At 48.2% G+C, this 14,952-nt stretch overlaps 1 protein-coding gene and 1 pseudogene across 1 annotated transcript in view; both read right to left on the bottom strand.

The window, feature by feature from the left end:
- LOC149327062 (retinaldehyde-binding protein 1-like) overlaps positions 1–14,952 on the bottom strand; it is a 210,171-nt gene that overhangs the window by 164,502 nt on the left and 30,717 nt on the right. The window lies entirely within an intron of this gene.
- On the bottom strand, positions 3,596–11,426 carry LOC149327063 (uncharacterized; annotated as a pseudogene).

Raw genomic sequence — 14,952 nt, 5'->3', positions numbered from 1 at the left:
GGAAGAAGCATGCTACGACAAGCAAGAACCCAGTAGTTACAATAGGAACTGTGCAGCTTTCACGTCCTTCAAAAGAAGTACTGGAACTTGGTCCAAAATTTGCCTTACCCCCAAAACTTCACGCCGCAGAGAAGCTCGCCATTATAAGACGTGTCGCAACAAGAGCGAATGAAGAGGACGTTAGCCGGGTTGTGGCTGAAGGTGTTGACGTCTTGGCCCGTTCAAAGGAACGCGGACATTATAAGCATAGTTTTGAAAAGACTGTAAAGGAGCTTAAGGAGAATAACTTAAAGTTATGTCTTTCAGATAAAGAGGGCGGCTTTGTAGTGCTCGATTCCGGCAGCTACAACACAAGAGCATTAGAAGCCATCAACAAAAATTTCCGCAAGGTCGAGAAGAAAGAACTGAAGGAAGCTAAAAGAAGAGTCAAGGTGCTTCTTGAACAGAATAATATGAGCCGTTTGTATACCAAGGTAGAATCTACCAAGATTTGCACCTTGTCGGTGTTTTTCAACGCAAAAACACACAAAATTGGTACCCCCTTCCGCGCCATCGTTTAAGAAGCAGACACGTGGCAGAAGTTGGTGTCAGAGCACCTGTTCAAGCAACTTTCCCTGTTAAGGGTAGAAGATCCTTTTAGAATCTGGAAGTCGGAAGAAGTAACGTCTGAGATAAAAGAGTTCAAAACGACCGAAATGTACGGGTTCTCGATTGACATCGAAGAAATGTATTATTCAATTCCGCACAAGAAACTGATGACCATACTTAGAGAAACCATTGAAGAGCAGGGAGTCGTTTCTTTTCAAAACTCGGCCGGAGTGTCGGTGGAAGGGTTCCTAGAGCTGCTGCGCGCCTATCTTGGCTCTACGATCGTCGCTCATGAGGATTCCTTGTTCGTCCAAAAAAGAGGCGTCAGCATCGGCTCTAAGGTAGCACCACTACTCAGTGACCTGTACCTGGCCGCATGCGACAAGAGAATACAAGAATCTGTGAAAGAAAATCGCGTCACACGGATTTTTCGTTATGTGGATGATTTCTTGGTTCTGTGCAGAACAGAGGATTCAACGGACTTTGAGCGACTCAAGGATAGCGTACTGGAGACCTTTCGCAAAACCTGCCCAGAGTTGAAATTCACCCACGAGCTTCCAGCCAAGGATTCGCTCCAATTCCTGGACTTACGCCTTGAATTCCAACCCGGACACTTATGTTGGAGGTACGAGCCTAGGGCGAAGAAACAGTTTCTCCCTTTTTCATCAAACCATTCAAAGACCGTGAAAAGGGCAATATCGAGTGCTGCTCTCTTGTCAGCTCTGAAGAAATCGTGTGAGCATCAGATGGAGATAAGTTTTCGGCGGCAGATTGATAGGCTAAAACATGCGGATTACCCCGTTCCGATGCTCAGCAGCGTAGCTGAAAGCTTGCTGCGGAAAGTGAAAAGAGTGCAAGCAAGGAAAGGTGGACCTGAAGAAGGCAGTGAAAGGGAGAAATTAGCAGTGGTTCCGTATGTTCATGGATTGACCCACAACCTCATGAAGATTGGCAAGAGGCACGGGGTCCGGGTTGTTTGCTCTGCACCGAACAAGGCAATGAGCATGTGTGCCCGAGTCAACAGGCAAAAAAAGCAGCAATGCCAGATCGCACACCGAACAAGATTCAGCGAGTGTGTCAAAGGTGTGGTTTATAATATCCCTCTGGCCTGTGGCAAACAATATATAGGGCAGACGGGAAGGTGCCTTAATGATAGGATAAGGGAACATGCATCATCGCTATCATGTGCCCCAAGCAGCAATCTAGCCCCGCATTGCAGAGATTGTAAAGAAAACAAAAAAGGAAAAAAAGTGCGCAAGTGTGAGCCCAAGTTGCATGAAGTTCAAGTCATGAAAAGGTTTGCAGACCAAGTGACACGTGAGATCCTGGAGTCATTGGCGATACGGGAAACAGGACAGGGGTGCGTTAGTACACCATCAATCTCTCTATCAAGAAAAGAAATTTCCTTCTTGAACAAACCCCACGGGAGATAAAAGCAAGATCTTTTTGACAAGGAAACAAAAAGCGCGGGTTTTCCAATATAAATTTAGTTGACAGTCAGCTTCGTCTACGTTCTACGTGTTCCTTTCTGTGTTTGCGTCTTGTTATTTCGGCTGTACCCACCAAGAATTATGAACCAACTAGCTCAGTTTTCTACTCTTTTAACATTTTTTTCCTTTCATTTATTCTTTTGTATAGGTGTTCGGTTGCGCATGGTTTGGGTAACCCAGCCCGACCAAAACGCACGACAACATGTTCCGCCGCGCATCTCTCACGCGACACATTTCTGTGTCGCGAGGCAAGCTTTTCAGTCGTGCATTGTGTCGCACGACAGAGGTTCGTGTCGGGAGTTCTTCCACACGACAAAGGCGTTTGAAGTAGGTTCGGTCGCACGACAGATATCTATCCTCTATTTTGCCGTGCGAAAAACGCACCTGTCCCAAGGTTTTTGCACGACAGGCTTCTGTCGCAGGTATTATCGTGAGACAGAGATAGTCGTGTCGCGCGACAAACACTACGTCTCTCGGCAGAGTGGCGTGTCGTGGGATCAGTCGCTAGAGAAACTTCAAGCACGCCTATCTTCACGCGACAAAAGTGCCAGTCGTGCTGTCTGTCGCACGACACAAGCGCCTGTCGTGGCCTCTATCGAGCGATAGATTCTTGTCAAGGGATCTGTCGTGCGACAGATCCCCAACGAGGGTAATCCTGTTTTACTACAGAATTTCGGAAATACCATCGCGCCGTCGTGTTTGAGCGACAGGCATAAATTGCCCAATGGTGTGTTAAAGCGCATTCACACTGGCTGCGAAGACAATGCGAGTTGCTCTGGTCGTCTGGTGACGCATATCGAGCAAAAGGAAGTGTTAATTGACACAGGCCAGTCAACATCAAGACCAAACGGCCTTGGTTCAACGGTCATTGACAAGCAATGCGGGCGGCGTTGCTTGCCAATGGGGCCCCGGAATAGGGGCTCAACTTAGTATCGTGAGGGGACAGGGCCAACAGGGCCCTGCCCCAATCACCTCCCTGTCACAATTTAATGGATGGTTATTGTTTTCCACCACCACAACCGAGATCAGGCTATCTCTCCGAAAAAGCACTGGCGGTGAGAGGCAAAGCCACCTAGACTACTCAAGGCCTCTCCGTTTGTTCAGTGACGTCACGCTAGTTGACCGTCCTCCGCTCGCGACTGGGGTGGTTCGCTGGTAGTTTTAAGCGCATTATTTTACTCTCCGAGGTACAATAGCTTCATAAGTGAGGCAATAAACATTAATTAGCGACTAAAGGACAGCTTTTTAACCGCTATATTTCCTGCTCTTCAGTTCATTGCATTTAGTTCATATTAACTTCAAAATATTCTTTTCTTAGACATAAAAGCAGTAGAATGATGCAGAATGCATGAGATGCAGTACCTGCTGCATCTCATGCATTCTGTTGCTTTTTAAAGAAAGGTACGTTTTTTTTGTCATTTACGAAAACGGATGGCGTGTCAGAGATCAAAATAAACAAAATGAACGAAGTCATGCAAAGCGGTAACATGAAAATCTTTATGGGCATTTTATTGGTCTCAGTGCTCAGCATTAAAATATTTCAATTCTTTAATTTTTTGTTTCCTGGCAGCTGCCTTCTTCTGACTGCTGTCCTGAATGGCGTCATTCTTCAATTTACAAAAAGTACTAAGCACAGTGTTGGCTGCGGCTTTTACCGTGAGCTGCAGAAGTGATTTAATTGTATGTCCGTGTTCGCACTCGCTGACCGGGAAGTCTTCTTGAACCAGGGAAGCTTTTTAGGAAGCTACAATGGAGTGTTGATTGCGGCTGAACAAAAATCTTTCTTGATTTTCCCCTCTTGAAAGCTTTTCAACAACGACCTTGCAGACAAGAACCATATCAACAACACGCGGCTGCGGAAACTTGAGCCTACCTCTGGAAAGATGGTGGATTATGCTCACGTCTTGAGCTTCCAAAACTCTGTCCTCTGTCCCAATTATTCTGTCCAGAACAGAATAATTACCGGTTAAATAATAGTGGAATTGACTCCGTGTCGTGTATAAAATATCTGGGAGTGTTTTTCAGTCAGAACTTAACCTGGGATGCTCACATTGAATACATAACTAATAAAGCCTTTAAAAAAATTGGTCTCTTGAAACGCCGTTTACCCCTTGCGAACGCCGAAACACGGCACAGCGCTTATACAACGCTTATCAGGTCATCTGTTGAATACGCTTCTGTTATATTGAACCCCTCCCACGCGATTCTTACAAATGCTCTAGAAGCAGTACAAAATAAAGCCGTCAGATTCACACTGTCATCCTACTCACGTCATCAAAGCGTATCAGCAATGAAGCAAGCCATGAATCTTCAACCTCTTGCTACACGTAGAAAGTTCGCCCGGTTGTCATTATTTCACACCTTATACTATAGCGAAGCGCCATTCTCCCGAAATCATATCTTTCCTGCACCTCATTGTTCAGCTCGCCTGGATCATGCGCATAAGGTACGTCCGATTTTCGCTCGCACGCTAAAATATCAGAAGTCACCGCTGGTTTTGTCATTAAATGAATGGAACTCATTGCCATCCAGCATTGTCGGCCATACTGAATTATCATCGTTTCAAACAGCTTTACTAACATTTTTGAACACGGAAAATGCGTCATAGAGTGCTAGATGATTTACCGTGTCCGTGACTTTTTGGCGGTCCTTTTTTTGCTTTGCCATTTCTTGTGTGCTGAACAGCTCCGGAGCCTCTTTTGTGTGGCATTGTATTTTTAGTTACTTGTTTTTCCCTAATTATTACTCACTTGTTTGAACGTGTTGAATTTTGCGGTTTCAATGTGTTATACTGCACTTAACCAAATGTTACCCAAACTCTGCCTTCTGTATATTTACCATCATTTGTTATGAGTTGATTTGTTATGTGTGCTTTCTTTTAATCATTCCCCCCTATGTATAATGCCCTCTTCTGGGTCTTTAGGGTAAATAAATAAATAAATAAATAAATAAACTGCTCTGGCACACGAAGAACAGGAAAGGTTATTTAGGGCAGCATGTGCGCAATCGCCAGCTATGTACGCTATCACGTCCATGTCACACTTTGACAGAGTAATGTCGTTCTCTGTAATAACAACAGAAAATTTATCCCTGTCCACAATTGCTTGGTCGTCCTCTTTGGTGCTTGTTGAAGTCGCTTCAGTTGGCAATGTCAGAAGCTTTTGTAGCAAAACTTCTTTTCCGACTCCTACACCTGACGCACCAAAAATGGTAGTTCCTGCCAGCCAACTTGCGATAACTACCGAAACGTTCTTCCAAAGCATCTGTTTGGAATTTCCCAAGCTAAAAGTGCTTTAACTTTAGCTTCTCCAAACAGTATCGTGACACTTCCACCAGAGAATAGCAGGTCAGCCGCAGGGCAGTGTGGGTTTCCCTGGTGAGTGTGCCACTTGACAAGTTAACTTACTTCCAGGCGTCAAGCCAGTCTGTGATTCTACTGAGAAAGGTCAGCTGTTGATCTGTGACTGATTGTATTAGTTCTTGCAGGCAGTCCTTGACTCCTCGGCCCTTGTGAGTTTTCACGTTCACTATTCTCCACCACGCCAGCACAGTTTCGCGGAGCTCCGGATCCTGGGTCTGTTCATCAATAACAAACTTAGGCCGGACTCTACTACAGCGAAACTCAAGAGCATAGGTGAACAGGTAGGGCGCATGATCCGCCGTGTTTCCAACAAGCGGGGTGGTCTGCGGGGCAGGGACGCGCTACGGCTCGCCTATGCCTTCGTGACCAGCCGGATCCTCTACGCCGTGCCGTACCTACGCACCACCAAACAACAAGACGAGCGCATTGACGCCATCATCAGGAAGGCAACAAAGCGAGCACTGGACCTTCCGGTGGCTACCTCCAACGCCAAACTGAAGGCGTTGGGAGTGGTAAACTCCTATCAGGAGTTGCGGGAGGCCCACCTCGTGAACCAATATACGCGGCTATCGCAGACGGTGCCTGGGCGCCGCCTGCTAAACCGCTTACACATCCAACACACATGCATACCAGAGGGGACGGAGAACATCCCGGTGCTGTGGCGCCACATGCTCTTGGTCGCTCCGCTCCCGCGTAACATGGACATGGCTTCACATGAAGGCAGACGACAAGCGCGGGTTCGCACGCTTGAGAGGCAATATGGGTATAAAGAGGGCGTCTATTACGTGGACATCACAGGGCCGTCGCCCGCGGGATTCTTCACGGCTGCCGTAGTCCACCGGGGAATGAATGTCGATGGGCTATCTTTTCGGGCCCCAAATTCAACACGAGCGGAGGAAGTCGCAATAGCTCTCGCTGCCGCCGATCCAAAATCGAAAACGGTTATCACAGACTCTCGCCGGGCCTGTGAACATTATCTTGCAGGCGAAATATCACCTCTGGCCTCGCAAATTCTAAGACGCGCTCTCGCCGATCCAACTCGCACAAAAGTGATCTGGGCTCCTGGCCACCAGGGTCTACGAGGCAATGAGGCCGCTGATGCGGCCGCCCGAGCGCTCACACACCGAGCTCCTCATCCTAGCTCTCATGGCTCAGAAGCTCATAAACCGCTTCTGCGGTTCCGCGAAATCCTAATTTATTATTGCGACAGCCACCGTCTCTACCCGGCACCTGCCAAGGGGCTGAGTAAGGCGGAGGAGCGAACTCTGCGGCGCCTGCAGACAGGAACCCTTCTCTGTCCTGCAATAGCAAAACACTTCGATCCGAACACAGATGGGCGCTGCCAGCACTGTGGAGAGATCTGCGATATCTTTCACATGGTGTGGGCCTGTACTCAGAATCCTCACCTTCCCCCCTCCCCCACCCCCACCCGAGAGGCATGGGAGACTGCCCTCCTCAACTGCTCCACACTGGAGTCCCAAAGGGCTCTGGTCAAGCGGGCGCGAGACGGGGCCTCGTCATGCGGTGTCCCGGACTAAGGATACCGACCATGCAGCAGGGTTATTTTCTTTTTTTTTAACCCTCAAGCTCTCTCTGATTAAAGTTTTTCACCACCACCACCACAGTGTCTATGAACAAGGCGGTTGAGTCGGCAAGCGGGATCATCAGCACTGATCCACGAGTTTGGAGAGCATTCGAGACAAAAGAGTTGATAACATTCAGAACCAGTTTCACGTTCTGGCGCTCCATAACTGTTGGATTTACAGCTTTCGCGTTAAGCCGGTAAGCAGCTTTCCCGAGCGCTGTTTTTTCTGATGAATGAAGTTTCCTAACTGCTTGAAAGAATGCCGCTTTCATTCGCGGGGGCCCGTCAGGCACAACACCAGGCAAATGAACTTCTGGGAAATAGAAGCATGTTGCAGGATTTTTTTTATTAATCCAATTATTTCTTATACATTTCAGTAAGTGTACCGGATCCAGAATGTAAAATAGCAGGCGTTGGTTGTCTACTGGGTGAGGGTACACAGTGCGATGAATAAAGTTTCCTATTAGCTTCGAAGGAAGCCGCTTTCATTCGCGGAGGCCCGTCAGGCATAACACCAGAAAAATCAACTTCTGGGAAAAAGAAGCATGATGCAGGGTTTTTTTCATTAATCCAATTATTTCTTATACATTGCAGTAAGTGTACCGGATCCACAATATAAAATAGCGGGCGTTGGTTGTCTACTGGGTGAGGGTACACAATGCTCAGTTCGGGCTCTTTTGAAAATAGGGGCATCATTTTGCGGCTCAGAGGATTGTCCGTTATGACAGCTATTACTTTTATCCCCATTTCTTCAATGCCGACTATTATCTTCCTCGTGTACTCGTGCAGGGTTTCAGCATTTATTCTACACACAGGCAGAATATGTATGTCATCCTAGTTTAAGGAAAGCAGTTACTGTGCCATGAAGACATGGGCTGTTGTTGCTGGCTCTGACGAATGGGCTGATGCTCCAACTATTGCTCCTGCCTTGAAATCAAAGAATGGTTTAAGATGTATCTAGTCAATCATTAGTGTTACGGTTTTTTCATGGGGCTTCAATAACTTCGCTCGTCCTCGTATGTACGAAAAGAAATTTACTTGGTGCTGTTCCTGGCTGGGGTCACCTTGGTATTTAGAACAGACACGGCGTAGAGTTTATGGATGCGGCAAAATTAAGCTAGATGCAGATCTTGCAAAGTGATAAGCATAGGGCGAAATGGAGGGAAGAATGCTGGCAAAAACTAACATTTCTGAACTGTAAACACGCTTATTCATGAGGAAAATGCTGATTCGTTCATTTACAAATATCAAGAGAGCAATATCTTCCGTTCTTTCTTCAGTGTCTTGAATAAATTCGAATATCAGAAATCTCAAAAATGTCAGAATATCACGTTTCTGGCCGCCTGATTTTTCGGCACTTTTACGCAGCTGACCTTCAAGATTTTCAAGCAGCGCAGACAAGGCTGTTACTTTGCAAACCGTCTCTGGAACTGACACATGCTAGTGAATGCAGCCTCACCATGCGTATAGACAGATATTGCAAGATCCGGAAGGACTCTGACAGCACAATTCACATATGGAGATGGCTCACGTTCTACACGTGGAAACATGACGGACTTTTCATTCGCAGTGACTGTCCAGAACTTGGTGTCGCAGACGTGGCTAGCTTGCTTTGCAATTCTTCAAACGAAGACAAACACAGCGCACTCCTAAGACACGGACAAAGAAAGGCAAGACTATACAGCGCTGACTTCAACTGATTATTTTATTGTGGAGCAACATATATATACGTTGGAAAAGTGGGCGGGAAGACATGAGTAACATCTGCTGTGTTTGCACGCGACCGAAAGATAGCAAACTGCAATTGAAAATAACATGAGGGCAAGAGTGACTCTTGGAGGCAACAAAAAATGAAAACTAGGCAAGATAAAGAGACAAGTGGAGGGGCGATTAAACGGATCACGCTTAAAAGGATGACGCTTAAAAGGATGACGCAAGCAGGCAGTACAAGAGACAAAAAACACTAGGAGATGACAAGTGAACAGAATGCACTAAAAGGCCAAAAAGACCACTAAAAAATTTTTAAAACCGATAAAAGAACCAAAAGGGACGTTAAAAGCAGAAGACAGATAACAACCTTGTCCAAAAGGTAAAAGTGGCTAAAAGACGAATTTCGGAATCCTACAGATTAAAATTGCTCTATGCCTGGCTCAAATAATCTAACTCACGTTTCGTTAGCGCTATCGAGGGTGTGCTAACACAATCATCACCTATCTTTAGAATGTGGGCGGCTTCTATAATTTCGCGTGTGGATTGATGCGCGTTTCTCGCGATGACCGAGCAGTCATGAAGGAAAGGCTCGCAGGAACCGGAGGGACACTTTAAACAGTGAACACCCAGGTTTTTCTTGACGGTGTTAGAGACAGTATTTGAGTGCTCCATACGACGCTCATTGAGGCAACGCCCGGTTTGCCCCACGTAGGCCTTGCCGCAGCTCAAGGCTATCTTGTAAACTACACCAACCTCGCAAGGAACGAAGGGTGCACGGTGCCTAACAAGGCAGGCTGGCTCTCTCACAGCCGGGGCATTTACTCTGCGACAAAGCTTGGATAGCTTGTCGGGCGCCGAGAACACTACTCGGAGACCTGCCTTTTGTCCAATTCTTTTGAGCCTGTGAGAGAGAACATGCAGGTACGGCACCACAGCGACTTTGTGTTGGTGGTCTGGGGCAGCACTCACTTGGCTTCCTTTGAGTTTCCCCAAGAGGGAGCCGGCTGCTGAGATCAGAAGGTGCTCGGGGTAGCCAGCTTTTATCAGCCTCCGATTCTGCTCTGCCTGCATCAGCCTGCATGGTCTCTCTCACAGGCTCAAAAGAATTGGACAAAAGGCAGGTGTCCGAGTAGTGTTCTCGGCGCCCGACAAGCTATCCAAGCTTTGTCGCAGAGTAAATGCCCCGGCTGTGAGAGAGCCAGCCTGCCTTGTTAGGCACCGTGCACCCTTCGTTCCTTGCGAGGTTGGTGTAGTTTACATGATAGCCTTGAGCTGCGGCAAGGCCTACGTGGGGCAAACCGGACGTTGCCTCAATGAGCGTCTTATGGAGCACTCAAATACTGTCTCTAACACCGTCAAGAAAAACCTGGGTGTTCACTGTTTAAAGTGTCCCGCCGGTTCCTGCGAGCCTTTCCTTCATGACTGCTCGGTCATCGCGAGAAACGCGCATCAATCCACACGCGAAATTATAGAAGCCGCCCACATTCTAATGATAGGTGATGATTGTGTTAGCACACCCTGGATAGCGCTAACGAAACGTGAGTTAGATTATTTGAGCCAGGCATAGAGCAATTTTAATCTGTAGGATTCCGAAATTCGTCTTTTAGCCTCTTTTACCTTTTGGACAAGGTTGTTATCTGTCTTCTGCTTTTAACGTCCCTTTTGGTTCTTTTATCGGTTTTAAAAATTTTTTAATGGTCTTTTTGGCCGTTTAGTGCATTCTGTTCACTTGTCATCTCCTAGTGTTTTTTGTCTCTTGTACTGCCTGCTTGCGTCATCCTTTTAAGCGTCATCCTTTTAAGCGTGATCCGTTTAATCGCCCCTCCACTTGTCTCTTTATCTTGCCTAGTTTTCATTTTTTGTTGCCTCCAAGGGTCACTCTTGCCCTCATGTTATTTTCAATTGCAGTTTGTTATCTTTCGGTCGCGTGCAAACACAGCAGATGTTACTCATGTCTTCCCGCCCACTTTTCCAACGTATATATATGTTGCTCCACAATAAAATAATCAGTTGAAGTCAGCGCTGTATCGTCTTGCCTTTCTTTGTCCGTGTCTTAGGAGTGCGCTGTGTTTTTCCTCAAGATGAACTACCAACTAGCCCGCTCTTCCACCCTTTCAAACGAAGACACTGAATTTTTGCGTTTTTCCTCCTCGCTTCCCTTTGAAGTATTCTTGATGGTTTCCTGGATGGCGTCATTTTCCCGACGTGCGCTTTTCTTGCTGGGGATTCGCGACATGAAGGTATAGAAGAAAGGTACGATGGGAAATTAGCGAACACCGAAGGCACTGCGCCCTTTTGAAGTTGAACACGATCGCGCTTGAAGCTCTATGGTTCTTCCTGTTTCTTTATCATGCTGTGAGAGCTTGGTGATGAAGTCTTGCTCATGGAAATGATGCTCGCATACCTGGATGAGAAAGCTTAATTATAATTACATCCTGCTCTCTCGAAATTATTCTTCAAGGGCTTTTAAAGTTACAGATGGCTTTTGCTTCTTGTTGGGTTTTATGGTACATAAGCTAAGGCTATCAAACGGAGTTAAATTTCAGTTACTTACCTCGAAATGTATGTTTAGCGTAAAATCCTTGCGAGGAACTGCCCTCATCCAGGCTTTTCTCTGAGCTTCATCTTTGGGAAAACCAAACACACTAATTTTTGGGCCACCTTCATGATTTCCGCGGAACCGCGGCATGTTGCAGCGATTACAAAACGTGCTTTTCTTCAGCACCACAGCAAGATTTCAACGTGCGCAAGCCAAGAGAAAACGGTTTGACGCACGGCCGCTCGAAAACCTAGAAGCGAGAAAAGAGAAATGTCAGTACGTTCGCTGCCTAATTTAACCACAGGCACGGAAAGTGGCAACATCCGCCAAAGCATCCGCCTGCGTTTCTATGCTCCTGTTATGCGTTTCAACGAACTTTCACCGTCGTTCGCTTTTGGGCAACTAGTATGACGTAGCCCCTGTGGAGAGGAGGAGCGACCAGGCCTTGTCTAGTCTAGGTGGCTTTGGGAGAGGCCCCGCTCGCTCGTCCTTTTCCCTTAAATTCAAACATGACGGTGTAACGAAAGAAATAGTGGTCATGCATGCTCAAGAGTAATGCTGCTTTGAAAGCTGAGAGAGCTCTAATGCACCGACGACGCAAAGCCAGATGTGTCTGTGTATGCACCCGTGCTTACGGTGGCGGAAAGTAGCCATCCACGCGAGCGTCTGCATGCCAATCGGCGGGTGCAGGACGAATGCAGCTAGTGAAAGTCATAGTCCTCCTGGCTGCTTTGGCGTGTCTGTCTCGCCATGTAGCATGCTCTACGTCTGTGATGTGCACACCACACTGGTGAGGGATTTTTGGAACGCGGCCTGTCGGCAGTGGTGCATCGGACAGCGGAGCGCCGGACGTGCCAGCCCCGCGTTGCGCGTGGGCGCGTGCGAGTGGTGTACGCGAGGCAGGCACGAGGAGCGTAGAGCTACGTGTCAGCAAACCGAGGTGTTGAGGAAGACATCCTAGCACAAGTCTGGTCGTTCAAGCGTGGAAGTGGCAGCTGTCGGACGTTGGGTTCGAGCTTCCGGTGACTTCCCTTGAATCATCGACTCAAGATCATTAAGCCTCAATCAAGCCTGGAGGTGGCAGCCGTCAGACTTCGGGTCTGTGCTGCCGTGGACCTCCCTTGAATCAACGACGCAGGCCTACTGCGATCGCCACTTTGCTGCCGCGGCTTCCTGGGATAGGCTGCACATGCCTACGGTGTTCGCGGAACGCCGTCGACAGGACCCGGCTACAGTTCTCCTGCTGCAGCTGCCCAGTTCTTGGCGGCGACTGACAAGAGTTCGTCAGCGTCTCCCGTGTCATCTCCGTTCCTCATCTCCTGGCTCTCTGGCCATGGTCTTTATCCCCGCCCGTGTAAAGGTCTGTCGAAGGCGGAGGAGCGGCTTCTGCTCCGCCTGTATACTATTACTTTGCTGTGCCCGGCAGCTCTGAAACACTTCGACCCTTCTTTCTCGGGCAGCTGTCCGCACTGCACTGTGCGGAGAAGTCTTCGGACATCTACCACATGGTGTGGGCCTGCCCCTCCAACCCTGCTATCCCCCCTCACACCAACCCAACCCGGGAGGACTGGGAGGCGACTCTGCTCGGCTGCTCTGACCTGCAGGCCCAACGGGCCTTGGTCGGGCTAGCCTGGGCGGCGGCCGATGCCACTGGGGTCCCGAACTAGGGACCTCCACCTAGTATTTGTAAGGGCTGGCCCCCTCTGGGTCAGCTCATGCATAACCTCCTGTATTATACCTGTACATAAATGTTTTCCACCACCACCACCGCCTCCCAGGCGCAACGCCAGCGACGAATCGCAACTCGCCAACCCGCGTCTGTGCTACCTGCAAGGCATTCCCGCACCACCTGGGACGCTTTGTAGCCGGTGTACTCTCTCTCTCTTTTTTATCTGTTGTGTTTTACGCGTCCCTAGTGTGTGTTTTCCTTAATGTTTTCGTTCCTTTCATTGGCTCCTTTCCTTTAAAATATAAGCACGGCTTCGGTTTGTTTTGTTTGATTCGATTCCTTTGTTCTTCGAACCTGCACGCGAAAACGTTCCCCTTCAGCAGTCGGGGACGCGTCCACCCGATTTACGACAATATGGCGTCCGCATGACAGGACGAAGCCGTGTTTTTTTTCCTCTTTCCTTTCTTTAAAGAAACGATGGCAACACTAAAGGAGTTGGTTGAATTAGGCGAAAAAATGGGGTTGAGAGATTCCGAGCTGCGGTCGTAGGATTCCGCTGAGCAGGAGAAGGAACGCGCTGCACGTGCAGCAGAACGCGAGCACGAAATGTCCCAAGCAGAAGTCCAACGCGCTGCAGGTGAAGCCGAACGCGAGCATGCAAAGTCGCTAGCAGAGGTTGAAGAGCGCAGATTGCAGCTCCAATTAAGGCTCGCAGAAGCTGGTGGTGGTAGTCGAGAACCTGCACCGGGGCCCTCAGCAGCAGTTAGCCCACACAAGGTGATCCCGCCTTTCGACGATCGCAGGGATGACTTACATGCATACCTGAAACGTTTTGAGCGTATCGCAGAAGGGCACAGCTGGCCTAAGGAAAAATGGGCAACAGCACTAAGTATGTCTTTGACTGGGGAGGCTCTCCGTGTGTTCGGTCGACTATCTCCCGCAGATTCAATGTATTATTATAAGGCAAAATTAAACCTGCTCCAACATGTTCGGTTCACAGCAGAGGGTTATCGCGAAAGGTTTCGTGAGAGTAAGCCGCTAGATAAAGAAACAGGGAAGCAATACGCAGCGCGCTTGCTCAGTCTTTTCGATCGATGGGTCGAGATGTCGGGAACGGCCACGACGTACAATGATCTACGTGACTTGGTGGTGGCTGTACAGTTCATGAGGAACTGCCATACTCGTCTAGCGATTTTCCTGCGAGAAAGAGAATGGAAGACGCTGGACAAAATGCCTGAGGCAGCAGACAATTTTCTAGAGGCCCAGCGGCAAAGAAACTTGTCTATGTTCAAAGAACCTTTCGAGGTGGGCATTCCGAAAGAGAAGGATGCTCCATCAAATAGACAGACAGTAAGGTGTCTCATTTGTAACCGTCTAGGATATAAGGCTGCCAACTGTCGCTCAAAGCCAAAGCAGCTTTATTGCGTTTATTGCCGGAAAACAGGGCATGATGCAAGTTCTTGCTCAAGAAAGCAGGAAAATCAAAAGCAGTCGTCCTGTTGTGTTCAGCCAGAGAGTATTGCGCTTGAAGCGATGTCCACAACAGCAGATATGATTGAACCAGCTGAGGATAAGGTGGTGGTCGGGCTTGTCCGGGAAAATCTTTCAGACGCGCAACACATGCCTGTCTTAGAGGGAGAGCTCCGTGGCCTACCCGTACGTGTTTTGCGGGACACGGGGAGCAATACGGTGGTTGTGCGGAGAGCCCTAGTTCCTGACTCAGCTCTCACTGGCTCGAGATCTGCGGTGTTCCTCATTGATGGTAGTAGTTTGGAAGTTCCCGAGGCAGAAGTCTATATCGCTTCCCCTTATTTCACTGGGACGGCCCTGGTGAAGTGCATGGAGACACCATTGTATGATGTGATAATTGGAAATATACCAGAGGCCCGTGAGCTGTCAAATCCAGATATTAATTGGAAGAAATCAAGGCCCGTAGCTAAATTACGTCCTGGCATATTCAATGACGGAGGATGATGCCCAATGTACAGTCAGGCCGGAATGAAACGCGAA

The sequence above is a fragment of the Amblyomma mixtum genome, chromosome 10 (genome assembly GCF_055824585.1).
Source record: "Amblyomma mixtum isolate Tamu chromosome 10, ASM5582458v1, whole genome shotgun sequence".
Taxonomy (NCBI): Eukaryota; Metazoa; Arthropoda; class Arachnida; order Ixodida; family Ixodidae; genus Amblyomma; species Amblyomma mixtum.
The sequence above is the reverse complement of the archived record's forward strand: the minus strand, read 5'-3'. Positions and strand labels throughout refer to the sequence as shown.